General features: G+C 38.9%; 1 protein-coding gene across 22 annotated transcripts in view; it reads left to right on the plus strand.

Moving 5' to 3' along the window:
- B3GALT1 (beta-1,3-galactosyltransferase 1) overlaps positions 1 to 20094 on the plus strand; it is a 629012-nt gene that overhangs the window by 492290 nt on the left and 116628 nt on the right. For 2 of the 22 annotated variants that reach the window (XM_086356305.1, XM_086356315.1), the window contains exon 1: positions 839 to 18221. The exons of the other annotated variants lie outside the window; for them this stretch is intronic. The gene's annotated coding sequence lies outside the window, so the exon portion shown is untranslated. Of the gene's footprint in view, positions 1 to 838; positions 18222 to 20094 lie in introns of those variants that run through there. 22 annotated transcript variants of the gene reach the window in all.

The following is a 20094-nucleotide window of genomic DNA, read 5'->3' on the forward strand; positions in this document are numbered from 1 at the left end:
CTTCTGGGTTATGTGTCCACAATGTTCCTCTCTAGGTTTCTCTGACTCTATTTCAGAGTCCTTTCTTCATGTATAATGAGATACATCTTTTGGGGGGTTGAATCACATTTCATTTTTTTGTTTGTTTTAAGCTAAATTTAGTACAGTGTGTCTAAGTTCTTAATGGTGTTGGCAACAATTCCCAAATTAAAAAGCTCTTCAGATTTCACTAGCGACGTGTTGTTTTCTTTTTTCAAACATTCTCATGGTGTTAACATAATAACTAATATTTGTACAGTGCTTTACAGTTTATGAAATACTTTAAAACCTATCATCGTCTGACAGGGAGTATTATTCCGAACTCTTTTACCAAGGCAGAGTGAGGCTTAAAGATACAACTGGTTTGTTGAAGGGTACACAGCCACTCAGAGCTGAGATTGAAGCAGGTCTTCTGGCTCCAAATGTCATGCCCTTCATATCACATAGCACTGCCTCCCTAGTGTCTGTCCATGGGTTTCCACATGAGACGTCATATATAGAAAATGTAAGTGTTATTATTTAACATGTAAGAGAATACAAAGGTCCATATAGTCAAAGCTATGGGTTTTTCCAGTAATCGTGTATGAATGTGAGAGTTGGACCATAGAGAAGGCTGAGCACCGAAGAATTGATGCTTTTGAACTGTGTTGTTGGAGAAGACTCTTGAGAGTCCCTTGGACAGCAAGGAGATCCAACCAGTCCAATCTAAAGGAAATCAGTCCTGGATATTCATTAGAAAGACTGATGCTGAAGCTGAAGCTCCAGTACTTGGGCCACCTGATATTAAGAGCAGACTCATTAGAAAAGACTCTGATGCTGAGAAAGATTGAAGGCAGGAGGAGAAGGGGATGACAGAGGACAAGGTGGTTAGATGACTTCACCAACTCAGTAGACATGAATTTGAGCAAGCTCTGAGAGACAGTCAAAGACAGGGAAGCCTTCCATGCTGCAGTCCATAGAGTCGCAAAGAGTTGGATACAACTGAGTGTCTAAACAACAACAAGAGAATAAAGCTCAGCATCTAGAAAGATGTTCCAAATATTAGTTTTGGTCAAAAATGGGTCATTTTGCTCTTGTTCACATGAAAATCACACATAAGCAGTAGCTGATGCTTTTAAAGATATTAATAGTTCACATTTACAGAGTAGTTACCATACACCATACTTAGCATACACTCAGTTCAGTTCAATTCAGTTCAGTCGCTCAGAACTTTCCAAATACTATTTCAGTTAATACTCACACACACCCATGAAAGGAAGCACTAGGGTCTTAGCTCAGGCTTCTCTAACAGAATCCTACAGACCAAGGAGATAGTTTAAACATTTTATCCCCACAATTCTGGAGGAATTCCAAGATCACAGATGTGCCAGAATGATTGAGTTCTTGTTGCGAACCCTCTTCCTGGCAGAGAAGCTGCCTTCTCCCTGTATTCTCACATGGCAGAAAGAGGTCCCTTCTTCTTCTTATGAGGACATTAGTCCCATCATTGGGGCTTCACCTTAATGACCCTATTACCTAACCACCTCCCAAACCTTACATTTCAAAAATACTATTACATTTAAGGGTTACAGCTTCAGCATATGAATTTGAAAGAAGAATGTGAACAGACCATAGCAACCAGGATTATCCTCATTTTGTAGACAAGCAAATGAGTCGTAAGAGATTGTGTAAGTCACTCAAGCTAGTAAGTAGTAGGCTGGGAACTTGAACCCATGAAAAAATGGCTCCTATGAGCAGAGTCTTCACTAAACCATAAGGATTAAGATGTCTGGTTCTATAATCAAGCTTAGGTTAGAGTTTTAGCTGCACAGGCAACTGGCTGTATTAAATTGGGTGAATATTTAATCTCTCTGAAAGCTGGTGTGTTTTTTTTTTTTTTTTCATCTGTCAAATGACTCATTAAGTTAACAAAAATTGACGGCTAATTAGGAGTCAATAAGTGGGAGCTAGTATTGTTCTACTGATGCTACACACAGCTTCCTTTATTTCTGAACTACATACTGAACACCTGCCCTGTGCATCAGACTTCCTTTGCACATTCATTGTTTACAAGTTCCATCTCCTCAGTACCCCCAAGATCAGCACACCCAAGGTTAACCAGGCACTTTCCCTTCCTTCTTGCTGTTTGAAGGATCCTCTCACCATATGGAGTCAGGTTACTCACTTGTAGCTTCCTGTCGTTGCTGTTGTTGAGAATGAGTTGGTAACTCCATCATCTTTTGTTTTGCAACATTGTATCTCTGCCTAATGCTCCTTCTTAAAATCATTGGAATTCCTATGACTATTTTCCAGGGATAATTGAGTACACCCTCTCTGAGGAACATCAGTCTGTTTCACTGCAGACATCCCCCATTTACAAAACATGATTTAAAACCAAAAGCTTCCATCTTGAGGCCCTTCTCTCTTTCTTTTCTGCTTATAGAAAACCATGGGCTGATTAATGCCTCAGAGTCAGAAGGGTGATTGTTGGTTGCTTCTCTACCCTTAAGTGGATTTGTTCCCAGGCCCCTTAGCCCTGACTGTCAATTGTCTTTCCCTAAGATTTTTGTTTTCCCCCTTCCTCAGCCCTTAAAACTTACTCAGCAAACTTTCATTTTCCTTTTGACCTGCAAGGATTTGGTAAAAACACTTGTTCAGTCTCACTGTGCTCAGCAGGAAGGGCAGTGTTTTTATACATAGAATTGTAGCTTACATAATGCTCTTCTTATAAGGCCAAGAACAAAAACTCTTTAAGTTCAATGTCAGACCTGATACGATTGTGATAAGACAAATGCAAAATGCCTTTAATTGGAACAGATGTTTTATTATCTGAATATTTATGTAAATTCAGACCACACAGCCCATGTAGCCAAAAGTAGAATACAGTGAGGCATAAAATTGTAAATTGCTCATGTGGATGAGGTTTATTGATATTATAAAATGTCATGGTAAAACTTTTTGTCAAATCTCATTTTGTCACACAATATTAAAATAATAATAATAATAAAACAGTGAGAGTTGTGAGTAATACTGACATAATTGACACGGACTCTCTTTGGATTCATAGCGCTTACTCCAGACACTTGGTGTTCAACCTTCAGCAGGTGGCTTGAATTAAGTCCTGGCAAGCCTGGAGAATCCCAGGGACAGGAAGCCTGGTAGGCTGCTGTCTATGGGTTGCACAGAGTCGGACACGACTGAAGCGACTTAGCAGCAGCAGCAGCAGCAGCAGCAGCAGAGCCTTTCCACAGCAGTGAAGCTGACACATAGGAAGATCTGCCATTGGCAAGGGTTTAGCTTCACCTGGAAATAAGCTGCCGGTGTGGAAACTGCTGAATCTGATAATACTGTGGCTGTAACTTTAGCAAAACAGCTGCTTCCTTTATAAATCCCTAATGTTTTTGTGTAGAACTAAAATGTGGTCAGTTTGGTGGGACACCCATAATTGAATGAAGTAGGGAGAAACAGATAGAAAAGGGGGAAGGCAAATGAATCAGTTCATTCAAGATAATTAAATGAAAGCAAAAAGAGGAAGAAAAGAATATTCTTTGAGAGATTCATGAAAACTCTTCTGACCTTTTTTGAATGTTTATGTTGGGTATAATATTCAGTTCAGTCGGTCAGTTGTGTCCGACTCTTGGCGACCCCATGGACCACAGCACGCCAGGCTTCCCTGTCCATTACCAACTCCTGGAGCTTATTCAAACTCATGTCCATCGAGTCAGTGATGCCATTCAACCATCTCATCCTCTGTCATCCCCTTCTCCTCCTCCCTTCAGCCTTTCCCAGCATCAGGGTCTTTTCAAATGAGTCAGTTCTTCGCATCAGGTGGCCAAAGTATTGGAGTTTCAGCTTCAGCATCATTCTTTCCAATGAATATTCAGACTGATTTCCTTTAGGATGGACTGGTTGGATACAAGCTGGTTGAGTAATATAAGCTGTCTGGGTATAATATATGCTTTTTATATAGATTTTTAATCCTCATAACACCCTGTGAGATAGATACTGTTTTTCTTTTCTTTTTTAGTAGACTTTATTTTTTAGGCAGTGTCAGATCCATGGCAAAACTGACCAGAAAGTGCAGAGATTTCCCACATATCCCCTGCCCCTGCACATGCACAGCCTCTCCCACTATCAGTATTGCCACCAGAGTGGTACATTTGTTACAGTTGATGAACTTACAGCGATACAGAGTTATCACCCAAAATCCATGGTTTACATTAGGGTTCATTTCTGATGTGCATTCTGTGGGTTTGGACAAATGTATAAAGATATGCACCTACTATTATTAGGAACTATTCGTTCCCATTTTATACCAGATGATTGGAAAAGGTCTGCTGAATCTAGCCATGAGGAGGCTTATCTGTGACCCCAATGAGGGCAGCTTTAAGAGAGTTGTTGGGCAAGAGTGGGAAGAAAACCTGAGTTTCTTATTAACAGAGTCTGTGAATGGGGCACTTACACATTCACTTACATGGATGACACGCTGCCTGTTTCTCATCCAGGAATTTTGGCTGCAGTGTGCTCTTAACCTTCATAGTAACCTACCTCTTAGTGTCTCATTTGCTTAAATAGTTCCTAAGTTTCCAAAACACTTTCAATCCAATACAGTTTGGTTGCCACAGTCCTGTAAGACATACTAGCTTCATTGTACAGACTAACAGCAGAGGCACAGAGAGATTTCAAATGATTTGCCAAGAGTGCAAAGCTAGTTGCTAGTGAACAAATATGAGAACGAAGGAACAGCATGCTACTCTGGAGCTCAACAATCTTTAGAACCCATTAATCTTTGGCTCAGGTTCCCACAAACGCAGCTAATGGTGTGCTACATCATCTCTCTGATGGGTGTGAGGGGAGCTTCTGTGGTGATTGAAAGGATCCAGGAGACTCTGTCCTCCCCTCTTCTCCCCGTGTGCTGGGCAAAGGCCACTGACATGGTGATGTTATTGGACTAAATTCACCTAAGGGCACCTGGCATATTGCCATTTCCTGGTTTAAAGTAAGTCGTATTACCCAGCTCGCCAGTCCAGGAAAGTAAAAGGCAGGCAGTGCAAGTTCAAGGTCATAGAGGGAATCAAAAAAGAGCCCAGGCTGTGCCAGTTCTTAAGCAACATCACTTCTTCTTGTGCACAGACAGGACATTTCACACTTTGGTTTGTTGACATCCAAGAGTCATATTCGTGGGTCTACAAGAATTATTGTTGACTACAGATATTCAGAAACATGAATCCAGGGACTGTTCTACAGAATAAACTCCCCTGTAAATATTTTTTGGAACCCAGTCAGTAAAAAAAGCAAACATATGTTGGCCCAGTCATTATTTACCCAAACAGGGATGAAAGGAAAAAAAAGGAACAGTAGTCTTTGATCTCATTTTCTACCAGTTTACAAGTTTATTTGCTTGTGGCTGTGACTGTAACATCAAGTTAACCCAGTTTCCAGGCCATTATTGCTCTGAGGCAAAGCAACTTTTCAGTTGCTGTCATCATGGCCTGTACGTTTGGGAAAACTTCAGAGATTACTCAGACATCAGCAAAAAACTAATTATTTGAGTGAGAGTTCCATGAACCATGTGAGTCCTTGGTCTGGAAGGCACAATCCATTTATTCCTGAGGTCATGGAAAGTAACACAGGCTGCCCTAACAACCACAGTGATTCCTCTTTAGAAGCATTCAAATATGGATCTTAGAGAATGGAATATGAATTATGAAAGGCTCTCTTTTAAAATCTCCTTCTTTAACAAGCCAGTTCCTCCAGTTTCACTGCTGGACCTCTTTGCTATTAAATCAAGCAGATAATAGAAAAGAAGAAAACAGACAATATACTCAAAGTGAGTTGACTTCTTTTTATTGTGTTGTGTCTGCATCTTTGATTCTTCCCATTTTGTGTGTGTGTGTGTGTGTTTTTCCATCCGTCTTTCTTTGCTTGATTTTTTTCAAATACCTCATTAACAGCGGCCACTTCCGCCTCTTCTATTTTTAATATGTGAAGTGTTTTATTTCTCTTCCATTTCTGCTTATGCTGCCATCATCTTCTCGCTCTCTTTTCAAGTGACTGAGTTTGCACAAGGTTTTATATTTTTAAACACTCATTCTAACAAAGTTCTTTGAAGAAAGGAATACAGTCTTAAATATAAATCAGTCTGAGCCAAACAAAAGCATGCTCAAGCAAGGCATTAAATCCCCCCTCTGATTTCCAAAACTACACTGAAAAATAGCTTAGGTTAGCTAGACAGCATGTGGCAAAGGTGGAAAACAGGAGTATGAAGAGCCCCTGGTTATATCAAATTTTGCTTTTTTGTTTCTTTGGATTTGCCAATAAATTCTAGGAGCCATGCCTTTTTTATTATATTTCCTTGGTCTCTGCTATCTCCAGCATTTAGCAAATGAAATTCCAATAGACTGTCTAGAGACCTCTGGCCCAGTAGCAGCTGAACATATCAAAGGGCCAACCACAGAGCAAGAGTAATGAGCGTGTGAGTTTCGATCTGTCTCTACCCTTGCTAGCTTAGCAGGGACTGCTTATATTCCATAATATGTAGCATAGTATTTCCTGGAGGAGGGCATGGCAGCTCATTCCACTATTCTTGCCTGGAGAGTCCTATGGACAGACGACTGGAGGGCTGTGGTCCACTGGGTCTCAAAAAGAGTCAGACGTAACTGTAGCGACTGAGCATGCAGCACAGCATAATATTGCAGAAGCATTTTCACTGGCTCAAAGCTAGTTGTGCAAAAATAAATACATCTCTCCTACATATATTCCTACAGGTATGGATAGATAAAGGTACGTATTAGTGAAGGATGAAAAAAGAGTTGAGGACAGGAGGGGGAAAAAGTAATGACCATTCACTGAGCTTCTACTCTGTCCCAAGTGCTTTGGTTGTATTATCCCATTTCATCTTACAATTATCCTATGAAGTATTTACAAGCTATGCCTTTTGAAAAAGAAAATGTAGGAATAAGACGGTTATTTTTTGGCTGTGCTGGGTCTTCGCTGCTGTGTGCAGGCTTTCTCTAGTTGTGGCAAGTAGGGGCTACCCTCTAGTTGCAGTTCCAGGGCCTCTCACTGCAGTGGCTTCTCCTGTTGCAAGCACAGGCTCCGGGGTGTGCGGGCTTCAGTGGTCGGGGCACATGGGCTCAGTAGCTCTCAGTTTCCAGAGTGTGGGCCCATTAGTTGTGGCTCAGGCTCAGTGGTTGCAGCACAGGAGTTTAGTCGCTTTGTGGCATGTGGGATCTTAGTTCCCTCACCAGGGATCAAACCAGCATTCCCTAATTTGCAAGGAGAAGTCTTGCCCACTGGACGACCAGAGAAGCCCTAAGTATTTCATATAATTCTTTCATTTACAGCAACTCTCTGAAGTAGCTAGTATCAGTACTTCCATTTAGTTATGAGAGACCAAAGAGTAGCATAAGGAGAATACTTTGTCCAAGTCACAGAATCCATGGGTAAAAGCTCCAGAACTTGACCCATAGCCGACTGACTGCCTTCATATCATCCACGTGCTTTTCATATCCAACCATGTCTTTTGAGACACATGATATGAAAATTCAACCCCCAAAATATATTTTAGTGCCATGTTTAAGACAAATAAAATTCTGTATCATTCAAAATGTGACTAGCACGACAGTGTAGCCAAGTGCTAAAAGGATTATCTCAAAAGATAATTCAGCATGTCTGTAAAATATTTGTCAACCCTTGTTGTCACTGCAATACATGTAGGACTCCTCCTTCAAAAGGCATTGGAGGTTCAAGGTAGTATTGATGGTATGAGGAGAGAGCAGTCTAAAACTCAGTTAAACTGTACTGCTCAAAAAGAATTACCAGATTGCTGTTGAACTGGATTAATAAATTCAAAGAGTGCATGAATTCAGCTAGAATAAATTTCAGATTTTAGGATTCCAAACTGAACAAAACCTAGTAACTCATTCTAACAAATCTTTTTTACAGGGCTGAAGCAACTAATGATAAGCAACTCTTTGCTTTGATAAAAGTATCATTATAAGTAATGCAAATGAAAAGATCTATTATTCCAATCATTATTTTCCCCTTTATTTAGATCTCCTTGCCTCTTATAATGGCAATTTGAATAGATGGGAAAGTATGGGCTTACAGAAACTTAGATTAATTCAGAATTTACTGTGTGCCAGGCATTGTCCTAAGTACTTTAGCTTGCATTCTATGTGAGATACATACTAGGTAATCTCTGTTAAATGGATGAGGAAGCAATGGCTTAATGAGATTAATTTCCCTGTATCACATAACTGAAAAGAGCTTGGCTTTAAATCTAGATCTTCTTGACCATAGAGCCTGAGCTCTTCATCAGTAGTCATTGAATTCATAGCTGGACAAATGATCATATTCAAAAGGTGTAGATCAATAGATGATTGTTAGCATAAAGAGCTATATAAGTTCCATTTCTGGGTCTTAGAGTTTAAATGAAATACAGGTCACTTGGAGTAGGCTTAGAAAAGAACAACTTGAAGGGCAGAGGGTCCACAACCCCTTCAGTTGAAAAGGGATCTTAGGAGCCAGCAGTGTTTAGCCAGAAGAAGGGAAGACATAATATTGTCCAATCTTCAGAGATTTGAAGAGTTTCCCTCAAGGAAGTGAAATGAGCCTATAATTCAGAGGTGCCTGGAAGAGACTGTTTCCAGGTTGTTTGACATTCGGTGAGTCTATGATACGTTCTTCATGAATCCAAAGCGTATGTGTTCATTCAGGCAGTTACAACATAGCACCATAGACTAGGGGCTTAAAGAACAAGAATTTACCTCTCATGGTATTGGAGGCTGGGAAGTCCAAGATCAAGATGCCAGCAGATCTGATGTCTGGGGAAGACACTCTTCTTGGTTTACTGTTGGTCATCTTCTCCCTGTATCTTCACATGGCAGAGAGCAGAGAGGGCCAGCTCTCTTTTCCCACCATGAGAATTCCACCCCTCAAGACCTAATCACCTCCCAAAAGCCCCATCTCTGAATGCCATCTCATTAGAGTTTCAGCGTATGAATTTGGGATTGAGGGGAGACACAAACACTCATTACATAGCAGAGTAGAGCCAATCCAAGTTGCATGTCAGTTTAGCTCGAAAAAGAATTCTCTGCTAGGGCAGTCGAAAGATGGCAGTTGTGCTTCAGACTTCATCCATCATTGCAGTTACCAGTATGGGTCAGAAAAATACTCATCAGGAATTTTGGAAAGGCAATTTAAACATAGGGTGATTGATTAAATGAGTTGTCTTTCTTAGACTAGAGAGGCCGTGAATTAACACATAAAGGCTTCATGATTACAAACCCCTAAATCATTGAGCTAAGATTCCTGAGTGTGGGATCCCATGTTTCCTGTGCTCACCTCAAGAAGCCTTCAGTAGAAAGGGAAAACTACAGAGAAGAATTTGTAATGACAGTAGCATCAGCTTTCAGCTCTTGCACTTGAGTTCTAAAATGACATATACCAGGTGGTAAGAAAATCTGTGAAATTATTCACAATAGTCAAGGGGTGAAAGCAACCTTCATATCCATCAACAGATGAATGGATAAACAAAACATGGTGAATATATAATGGTATATTATTCAGCATTAAAAAAGAATGGAATCTTAACATATGCTACAGCATGAATGAACCTTGAGGACATTAGGCTAAGAGAAATAAACCAATCACAAAAAGACAAATATTGCGTGATTCCTTGGTTAAATATATATGGGTATGGGTTAATGAGTGAAAAATTCAAATTAGGTGGTAAGATCAAATTCATTTTTAAAATGCAGTAAACTCAGACATCATGATGGACACAAAGAGAATGACTGGACCTACTCTGCAAATCCCTGAAGCTAGGGTCAATTTCATGTTTGGCTTTTCTCAAGTGATATTTTCCTAGAAAAGAAGGTACTACAGTGATGCACTTTTTTTTTTTTTTCTTTCAGCCTCAAATACCCCTAATATCTTCTATGTGAAACACGCGTAATATGGATACACCAAAAAATACTTAAGAATCCCTGTCTAGACAAACAGGGTTATAATTCAGACCTCTGAAAAGAGAGATTTCATATAACACCTCAAGATTTCTTAGCTTTTCAGAATAGCTAGAAGTTTCAGAGAAAAGTCAAACTCTCCCTTCTGATTGCCTTGTTGTCTGTGTATTTTCCATTGTGGGACCTACTCTTATCCATATTTGAAACGAAGAGACAGTTGCCTTTGAACTCTGTGTATCCTTGACATCTTCCATTTTCTGACATTCACTGTCTTTCCAGGTTTCCCGTGATAGCTCTTGGATTGAAATGTATAACTATTAAGACAGTATTATAAGTAGCCCTTCCTTTATGCTTAGATGTGAAATAGTGTGTCTCCCTAAGCTCAACCTATTCTATATTTTTAAGTTTCTTGATGGTTAATTCCAGTCCAGATTTTATTCCTCCTGCCCTCTTACTCAAGGTTGGATTGATTTTTTTTTTCTTTCAGCTGCCTAAGCTATAACAATTAGGGGTGTGCAATGAAGGATAAAATAGCTCTGATTCTAAATTGCATCCTAGCAAATGGGGAGATTTTTAAATTAAGTTGTTCCCGACTTTACTAAACAACTGTAATTTCTAAATTTATGATTCACATATAGTTGTGATGTAACTTACAGGACAGCTTGATATAGTGATGAAAATTTAAATAATTCCCTAAGATAAAAAATCAAAGAGTCATCCATAAGAGGTAGTAGCTTCCTTAATCCAAATAAAGAAAGCATGGGGTCAGATGGCAGAGATAGGAATTAGAAAACATTTGTCCATAGTGCCAAAGCTAAGAATTCTTCCTGAAAGCTACTGCTGAAAGGATTGTGGTCCAAATGGCTTTATTTCCCATGTTAAGAAAAATGTAGGGACATGATTTGTGTTCCCTTCAACTACATCCTTTCCAGGTATTTAGCATTTTCTCCCTTCTGGTTCTAACCTACCTTATTTTCTTCATATATAGAATATGTTAAGTGCTTTTCTCCACTTCACATTATATATTTGTGTTTATTATCAGCCTCCATATAACTAGACTATAAGCTCCTTGTCATTCCAAAGATTAACCCTTTAGTAAGAGTTCAATAAATATTTGTGAACTGAAGGAATGAATGAACAGTGAAACAGCCTTTTTATTATAGTCCACATTGTATTAAAAGTGATTCCATTGGGAAACCTTGTAAATCAATGTATTTTGGGCTAGTCAGATTGGGTAAATGGAACACATTTAATAGCTTCTCTGAGGGATCCACTTTTTGCCAACAGTAAAGATGGATGTCAGGTACAGTCTTCCTAACTTCATGCTTGACAGTGGAACATGTATTTTAATGTATAAATGTAGAATTTCCTGAGTTCTTTGACCTAATTTTTTTCCAGAAATGTTAGTACATACTGCTCTTGAACACCAGTGAAAACACCTTGTAGTGAGATGTCTTTGGCTTCTTTGGCATTCTTAACTTCTGTCAACAAAAATATTAAACTATCGATAGTAAAAGTAGAGAAGAGTTTTATTTGAGCCAAACTGAGGATTATAGTCTGGAAGATAGCTTCCCAGGTTACTCTAAGAAACTGCTCCAGGGAAGCATGGTTTTCAACATGGTTTTATATCTTGTCAGAACAAAGAACATTAAACAAGTCATGGATATATTTCTTCAAGGTTTCAGCAAAAACAGACCAACACTTACCAGTGAGTCAGTGTGGTCTTGGCACCTGGGAAGGGAGTCTTATCACTGGAGGAGAACCCGCATGGCTGTTCCAGGGAGGGAGGCATTTACTCTTTATTTTTAATATGGATTTTCTTTACTTCTGGTCAGTGCGTCCTTTTCTTTAATAATTAAGGCAGATGTACAGTGTATGTTTGAAAGTCCACAAATAGGCTGTTTTAGTCAGCATAAAATTCAAGATAACTCATATATGAGCCAGAATGTCTTGCCCATACCTCAATATATGAAAATTACTTTTGTCACTTGGATGCAAAATAATCGTCAATAAAACTCTGGTGGACTTCCTTTTAGTCAAAGTCAAATGTGGCAGGTAAAACAATATTACTATAGCATGCTAATAAATAGCTTTCTTATTTTTTCAATACTTTGCAAATACTTTACAAGAATAGCCCATATGATAAATTAGAATAAGAAGGGTACGGAGTAGAAATATCTTACCTGGCTAGCCCTCTGAATGATAACAAGGAGTAGATAAGATCAGTTTCATGCAAATATTCTGAAAATAAAATACTAGCAATACAAATAATCAAATATGTAAATAATAAAAATTTGTTTAGAAATGGTTCATATGCAGCTGATTATTTTTAGATTTTGCCCAATATCATAAGCTCTGTTCCAAGTGAAAGCCTGCATTCATCCCCCAATATACAACCTATTATACTTTATCCCTTGGGTAGGCACTGTCAGGCCTTCTCAACCTCCATGCCCACTTCCCCTGGTACACACTCCAGCCTTCCTTCCAGTTTCTGGGAGGAGCTCGCTTCTTCCCTGGCTCTAGGAGCCATTGATTCAGGGGTAAGCACGTGACCCAGGCCAGAACAATGAGAATGGAGAGCAAGATTTGGAAATCAAGCCTCCTTGCCTTTATGAAGATGTTTCTAGAATTACTCCTGGGTTTCTCCAGTCATGGAGGAAGACTTTTGTCGTCTTTAGAGTTACTGGAAGCCAGTTTTTGTCTGTGTGGGTGATGTGACACCCCAGAAAGCAGAGTGGAGAGGAAAAAAAGAGTGGGTATTTGAGAACATTGTTGGGTCAGTGAACCAAATTTCTCTTGTGATTCAGTGTATCTGCAGTGTTGTTAATATCAGTGTAAACTGGATGTTTGGTTGTGTGTCACCAAACGGATCATAATAAGTGAAATTCCTTTCTTCAACAAACCGATACTAAGAATCCATTAAATTTTAGGCTCTATTATCCAAAGGTAATTTACATCTCTTTCGTGCCCTCAAAGAAGTTGCAATCTGGTAAGAGAAACAGAAAGTGAATACCCAGGTCGGTGGTGATATACTGAGAATGTCCATCATAGATGCAGGCAATAAGGGGGTTCAGAGTTTAAAGACAATTTTAAAAACTATAAAATTGACTAAAAGTGTTTTTTTTTAATTATGACCACACACGGTCAATTTTAAATAATGCTGATACAGTGATAGAATATTTCTCCCTGTCAGGATGGACCATACCCACTGCCTTAGGCCTCCAGACCTGGGGCATCATTGTTAAATGACTACCTCTTAAATCACACTAAATCATCTTTGTAGCCTGAAGTTCACTCTTTCAGAAATAAGACTTCTAAAGAAATCTGTTCTTTGATTATATGGCAACCAAAAATCTTGATTGCAATAATGGAGAAGAGGTATCAAACTATAACAAGGTTGGCAACAGGGAGTATTTCAGTATTGTGTGAAGGCAACTCAGGAACTTATTGAAGCTATATGAGTACCATAATGTGGTAAGGAAAATTATATGCCCACAAAATATTAATGCTAAAGAGTGGAGAGCTGATATATACTTCCAATTGTCCTTACTGAGAAATTGATATCTCTCAGCCAGGTGAGGCAAAGAGAACAGACTCAGAAAGGACTCTGGAAGTTTCTACTAAGGTAATTTAATCCATCAGTCCTGTTCTGTGCATCTCCCATTCTTGCTGTGATCTAGTTCCTATCAAGAGCTCACTGGATCGGTGCTCTGGACCTCACTGTCCGATGAATGGTTGCTCCAAAATAGCTTTAATAGTAGTCTTTATCCATTGTAGTATGAAAGACAGTTGACTTCAGCATTAGGGCTTGGCTATTTCCTACCTAATGGGTACAGATTGCACTGTGTTGACCTAAAACAGAAAGACTGCCAGTTATTTCTCCTGCAGAAATGCAGAAATGGGTTTATTTGGGATCAGCAGAATATTGCAGTTTGAAGTATGCAACCTTGACTAGCCACGTGTGAGTCCCCGCACAGCAAGGAGAGGAGAACTTTTTTAGAGGAGGGGAGAGGAAGTTGGGAGGACCGTGGTAAACAAAGAGTCCATTGGAGGAGTTGAAAGTTTGAAGTATAGTGTGGCTTTTCATTGGCTGAGTTGTGACGCTCTCATTAGCTGACCTCCTGCCCAGCAAGAAGAGAGGGTTTTCCTTTTTACTGTTGGGCTGTAGGGTGTGAGAAATTCCTGTTCTGGATTCCCAACTATTTTCTTGAGTTTTCTGTTTATTAATTAGTGATTTAAATATTTTTCCCCTCTATTATTCTAGTCTTTCACAGTGGACAATAATTGTGCGTATATATGTTCTCATATTACCCTCTATGTCTTTTTTTCTCTAATAACTTACATCTTCCTATGTCTTCCTAACTGTATCTAATCACAGTCTTAATCTGTATCTTATCTGCTAAATCTTATCAGTTGTTTGAAGAGATAGAGAAGTAGAGTAAAAGATGATTTAGTAAGTGGCAGTCATTTCAAAGATAGAAGGGACAGATTAATTCCTTTCCTAAGTAGTTCATATTAATGAACATTATCTTTATTGTTCTGTTTGATTTAGACTATCTATAAAATTCATGATATACAATTAACTGAAATTTTCACTTTAAAAGAAATTTTAACTCATCTTTCCAATTGTTGCATTAATTTTTCTTTTTAAAAGACAAATAAAATGAGACCTTATTAAGTTTCAAAGTTTCACTAAGAAACTTAAGAGTCAGTGCAGTAACATGCATTTGCAAACTCACTGTATTGATTTATTTGGTATGGGATCATCTTCCAAGCCCTCTCAAGCCTTTTGACCATGTCTCTAAGAGGATATGCGTGACCTAACGCAAGGCCAGCACTGTATTCTGTGAGTGTGTGATTTATTGTTTTTCAAAAAGATCAAAAAGAGTCATGAGTTCAATGAATGCAGCTGAATTCTCCTGCAGTTGAACAAATCCATTTCCTATTGATTTTCTTCAAAAATATGTGACTATAGAACTGCTTTCCCACTATTCTTAGCAGTAACATCTTGGTCATACACTTCGATTAATAATAACTTGTAGATAGCACTGAGGCCTCGGTGTACCAAAATTAGTATTCCTTGTTACATACTAATTTAAGATACTGAGCTTCAATTATGAAATTTGTTGTTCAGTTTTTACACATTACATTTAGTGGCCCCTAAATTTGTTATGTCTTTTAAGTCTTCTTTCCCACAGATCGTAAATCAATCTCCTTTTTTATTGTATGAAAAAATTAGCACACACAATTGATTTCAGAAGTGGCATTAAAATGCATGCCTACTGCATATCTGATAATATAACAGCATACAAATTAAAGAGATTTTTCTTTCATTCCCTGTGTTGACAGTCCTCCTTTCCGGTCTTTCCCTCTTCCTTCCTGCTTTCCTTGCTTCTCATTTCCCCTCCACCAAATCCAAAATTATTTGGAGTCACTATGTGGACATTTTTCCCCTTTATAATGAGTTCAGCAGGGTCAGTGTCAGCATTTGGACTTATATAGAAAATAACTTCTTCATTATTTATGGTAATAAAGGGAGATGGCGCTGTGGGAGTAGAAGTTCTCTGCACTTTTAGAGCCGGCAGCCAATCTGAAAGGGTTGGAAGGCTTTCTGACCCTTGATGCCGTTCCCAAAGACTTCAATTCTGCCATTAGCAATTTGATCCTCAGGGTTAGGGCACTGCCCCTTATCAAGATGCAAATCCCTCTGAGCCAGAAAATGCCATAAGCTGCTGTGATCCATTAACATCATATGACTAATTCATAGATTGGGATATTTCCAACAAAACTAGGCTGAGAGCAGATTTTGTAAGGAGAACTAGAGTCTGAGAGAGAGTCAGAACTAGATGAGGTCACCAAACATCTTAAGAACAGTAGACCACTGCAAGCAGAGAGAAAGAACAACCAGAGGCTGAAGAGGTTGAAGAGAGGCTCCTCTGACTTCCATTTTTACCCATTCTTACTCCTAAGTGTGAATATTTTTTAAATGAATGAAATAAAAACATCCACACAAACATCTTAGAAACTTAGAGCAAGGGACATAGTTTCTTGTGTAATTTCATTTGGGATCACAAGAGGCAAGAGTCATGGAGACTGGGAAGCATCAATAGAAAAGAAATTGTAGATGATCAAAGGATGAAGAAGTGGGGGGAGGGGTAGAAAGAGGTTATTTATTTTGCATTTACAGGATTTTAGAATACATACGTAATTCTGATAATGACTATTAAAACTAGACACAAAAACTGGTCAGAAGTCTCATTTCAGTCTAATAGTTTAATATTTGTTTTACCAAACTAGATTTGATATAGCTGCAAATGCGTACTTTTTCTCTTCCTACATTTACTAAGCATTCCTGGTGTCCTTTTGTATACACGTTTTATTGTTAATATTCTGGGGAATACAATGAATAAGGAAAACAAAAAAGCTGCTCCCAAGTAGCTATCAAAGTGTTACAAAAAAGAAAATTAAGCAATAAATATAGTCCCATGATATGATTTCTTTAGGAAGAGCAGAGGAAGCACAATATGGTATACAGAGGGTGTTAAATAATACTCAGTACCCCTTTAAGTTATAAATAACCTGTTCAGCCTTTGCTCTAAAGATTGGCAGTTGGGGGGTGAGAAGTACTTGCATGCAGATCACCCAAGGCAAGCCTTCAGTTATCCACTGAGATGAGGGTTGAAATCCTGGGAATTTATCATAGAGGAAAAGAGCGCCCACTCCCACCTTTGCTAGAAATTCTCAAAGATCCGTAAGGATTTTAGGGAAGGAAACAAAAATTAAAGTATTTCCCTGAGGCTTTTTCTGAGATCAGAATTCCTCCTTGGTATAGTAGAGTATGATTAGGGTTTGGGAGACGCCCAAGTGTTAGAGGTTAGAACAGGGTCTTCTTAAGCTGAGGTCGCAGAAAGCACCACAGCTAAGGGAAGGTGAAAAGTGGACGACTGTGGGGAAGTTGGACAACTATGGCCCGGAATTTCGGAAGGAGAAACTTAATGGACCACAAATTTGAAGGAGCCGGAGGAAAATACAGAAATCAGGATATGAGGCCAGAATTCTATCAGTTAGTCACACTGGATCCCACAGTAAGTGACAGCGTTTTGTGGCTTGCTTTTTTGAAGTGCATGGGAGAAAAGCCTGAGGTCAAACTTGCTGGGCTGGGGCTGAGTGAATATTGCCAGCCAAAGCCAGTCTTCCTTGGACAGATCAGCATCTCTATCCTTGTGATCTCACACTACTTAATAATAAGTGATGAGAATCGCTCTTGCTGTCTTCAGTGTGCCTCAAGCATTTATTAAGCAACAGCTGTGTTCCAGGTTCTATGCTAAGTATACATGGAGAGGCGAGTGAACATAGCTGATGCTTCAGAACCTAGAGTCCAGAGGGGTAAAGCCACTATCCTTCAATTAAAAATGTTTTGTTTTTTTTTTTTTAAAAAGAGAACCTAGAGAGATAAGTTCTTCATAAAGTAAAACCAAGCTTCAAATCAACTTCATCTCTGATTAAAATAAGGTTATCCTGACATGTTAAAACACCCAGCTGTACTCTCAGAGGCAAAAATAAATCTTCTCTGATGAAACATTTAAAAAAAAAAAAAGAATGTAGAGTCCAGAGGGCATGTATAAAACACCCCCAAGCCAGACAGAACTAAGTTGCATGTATTTTTGTGAGGCTGGCCAAGAGCTGGTTTTAGAAGTCTAGCTTCAACATGTAAATAGTCAAGATGAAGCTTTTCACAGAACTCATATTATTAATCATAAAAATCCTTTGGATCACAGCCTTTTCATAGCTTAATATACTGTAACACTGACCTTGAAGACACATGCCTTTAAAGGACTGATTAGCAGAAAATAGGAAAGCTCTTGACACTCAGGAAACTTTGGGATTTCATATCTGTTCTCTTGTACCTGCAGGTCCCATCCTCCTTCCCATCTGTTCCTTTCACTTCTGATGATGGAATCCTACACCATGGGCAGGATTTTCACTTCTCAATATAGAACCCATGTACCTTACCTCATGGTCCAACTGACTTCCTGAGAATAAATCATTGTCTTTGTATTTCATAAGCAGCAACAAACATTGATTTTGTTGTTAGTATGTATGAGCCTGCATTCATTCAACAAACTATATATTTTAATCAACAAGTGCCCTAAAATTTTGGATTTTAACGCCCTGAGAGATCAACTTTTAATCAGTTACTGATTACAATTTGAGGAGCCTTGTGTCCAGGCCAAATGCCATGTGACTTATTCTCTGGTGAGTAACTCCTCTTCATTTGAAGTCTTAAAGTTGTTTTAAATGCCTTAAACCAAGTTTCTTCAACAGCAGTGTCAGAACTGTGACATTTTATGCTAATTTTACAGTGAAAAGGATTCTTTAGCAATGTGTTGAAAGGCAATGTGAGTTCATCTGAGTCTTTGATTATGTTTAATAGTTTTGCTGTCAGACAGTGAGTCGTGATCTTTACTTGTACTTTACATTTGTATTTACACCTCTTTGCATTTGATAAAAGCAAGGTAGCAGAGTCTGCCTATTGACAGTGATGGCTCCTTTATTTTAATCAGTGCAGAGAAAAAAAGTAAAACTTGGCACAGTGGGGTGTAAAACCCCTTCCTTCTGCCATTTGCAATGTAGTAGTTTTATGTGTAACCTTGTAGGATGACTTTGTGCAACAAAATGTCAGCATATCTAGTCATTTGATTTACATGAGAAATTTTTACTTTCCTTCTATCAGGTTCAGTGTAGCAAATGAGGTTAAGAAAAAAAAATTATCTTCTCTATTTGCAAGCCTTGGTGATATAACCATTTATAAGTATGCCTAAGTAATATTTTATTTAATGGGAGAAAATCAATGTCAATTTTCTCTCCACTCCAGTGAGGCTGAATTTTTCTTGCAGTAGGGTGTGGTCAGAATAAATGAACTGCAAAGAGAACACTAACTGAGAAGTGGAATTGGTATTTCTGAATTCCTATGGACTACAATAATTGTAAATAATTTATCTCAAGTTTGCCTCCATCCTAGTCTGCATTTTTAAATTTCCTCTAGGAGTCTTTGAGCTGATTAGCTTTGGAGGTTTTCTCCCCATGTGTGCCAGTGTCTTTAGTTAGATGTCACAAATTTGAAATAGGTTTTGTCCCTTTTGGTGAAAATAATTTGGAGTTCAACAAAGTAGACATCTTGGTACCTAGGTACTAGTCCTTCAGGTAGGAGTCTATTTAGGATACAAACAAACAGATGAAGTTATGGATGAGTATAAGGTGGAGTTTGGTAAGCTTTTTATATATAGGGTCAGGTAGTAATTATTTATGGCTTTGTGAGCTGTACAGTTTCTGTCATGACTACTCAAGTCTGCCAGTGTAGCACAAAAACAGATATAAACCACATATAACTGAATGAGCAGAGATCATGGTAGTGTTCAAATAAAACTTCATTCAAAACAAGGATTGCCCTAGTGTAAATCAGCTTCCTGGGATCATGTTTTGGCACAGTACTAAAAAATAGCGATCACAGAAACTTTCTTTACACATTCATGTGGGAAAAGTGTTGGGGTTCTTTTAGACACTGATGAGTTATTTAAAATGGTATCTTAATACCGGCAAACCCTTTCTCTAGGCTTGCAGGATGCAAGGTAACAAGTGCTTGAGTAAATGACCCAAAAAGGACCAGGTGAGACCAGGCAGAGGCAGCAGAGAGTCAGATCCATCCAGTATGTTTTCCCAGGTGCTGGTAATGTGGGGTGGGGTGCATTGAAGTGAGAATAGAGGAAGGAGTCTGGTTGTAGGAGAAGTTTGGACCAGGAACTTGCTAGTATGTCTGTTCCAAATCAGAATCCATCCAAACCTTAAGGAAGTAGGAATTACCAAGATATTGGGGCCCTGGGACTTCTCTGGCAGTCCAGTGGTTAAGACTGTGCTTTCAATGCAGGGGGCACGGGTTTGATCCATGGTCGGGGAACTAAGATCCCACATGTTACACCGTATGACCAAATAATAATAATATAATGGGGCCCTAACCTTGTGGACAATTCAGAAACAAGAGTAAATTCTCGTAAGAACACTGGACTGCTTGGTAGGCACCATTCTGGACTATGAGAAGCTATCTGTTTTGGGGGAGCTGATGGAAGCGAGG

Source organism: Bos grunniens, chromosome 2, assembly GCF_055505025.1.
Source record: "Bos grunniens cultivar Pamir isolate PY7600 chromosome 2, Bosgru_T2T1.0, whole genome shotgun sequence".
Classification (NCBI taxonomy): domain Eukaryota; kingdom Metazoa; phylum Chordata; class Mammalia; order Artiodactyla; family Bovidae; genus Bos; species Bos grunniens.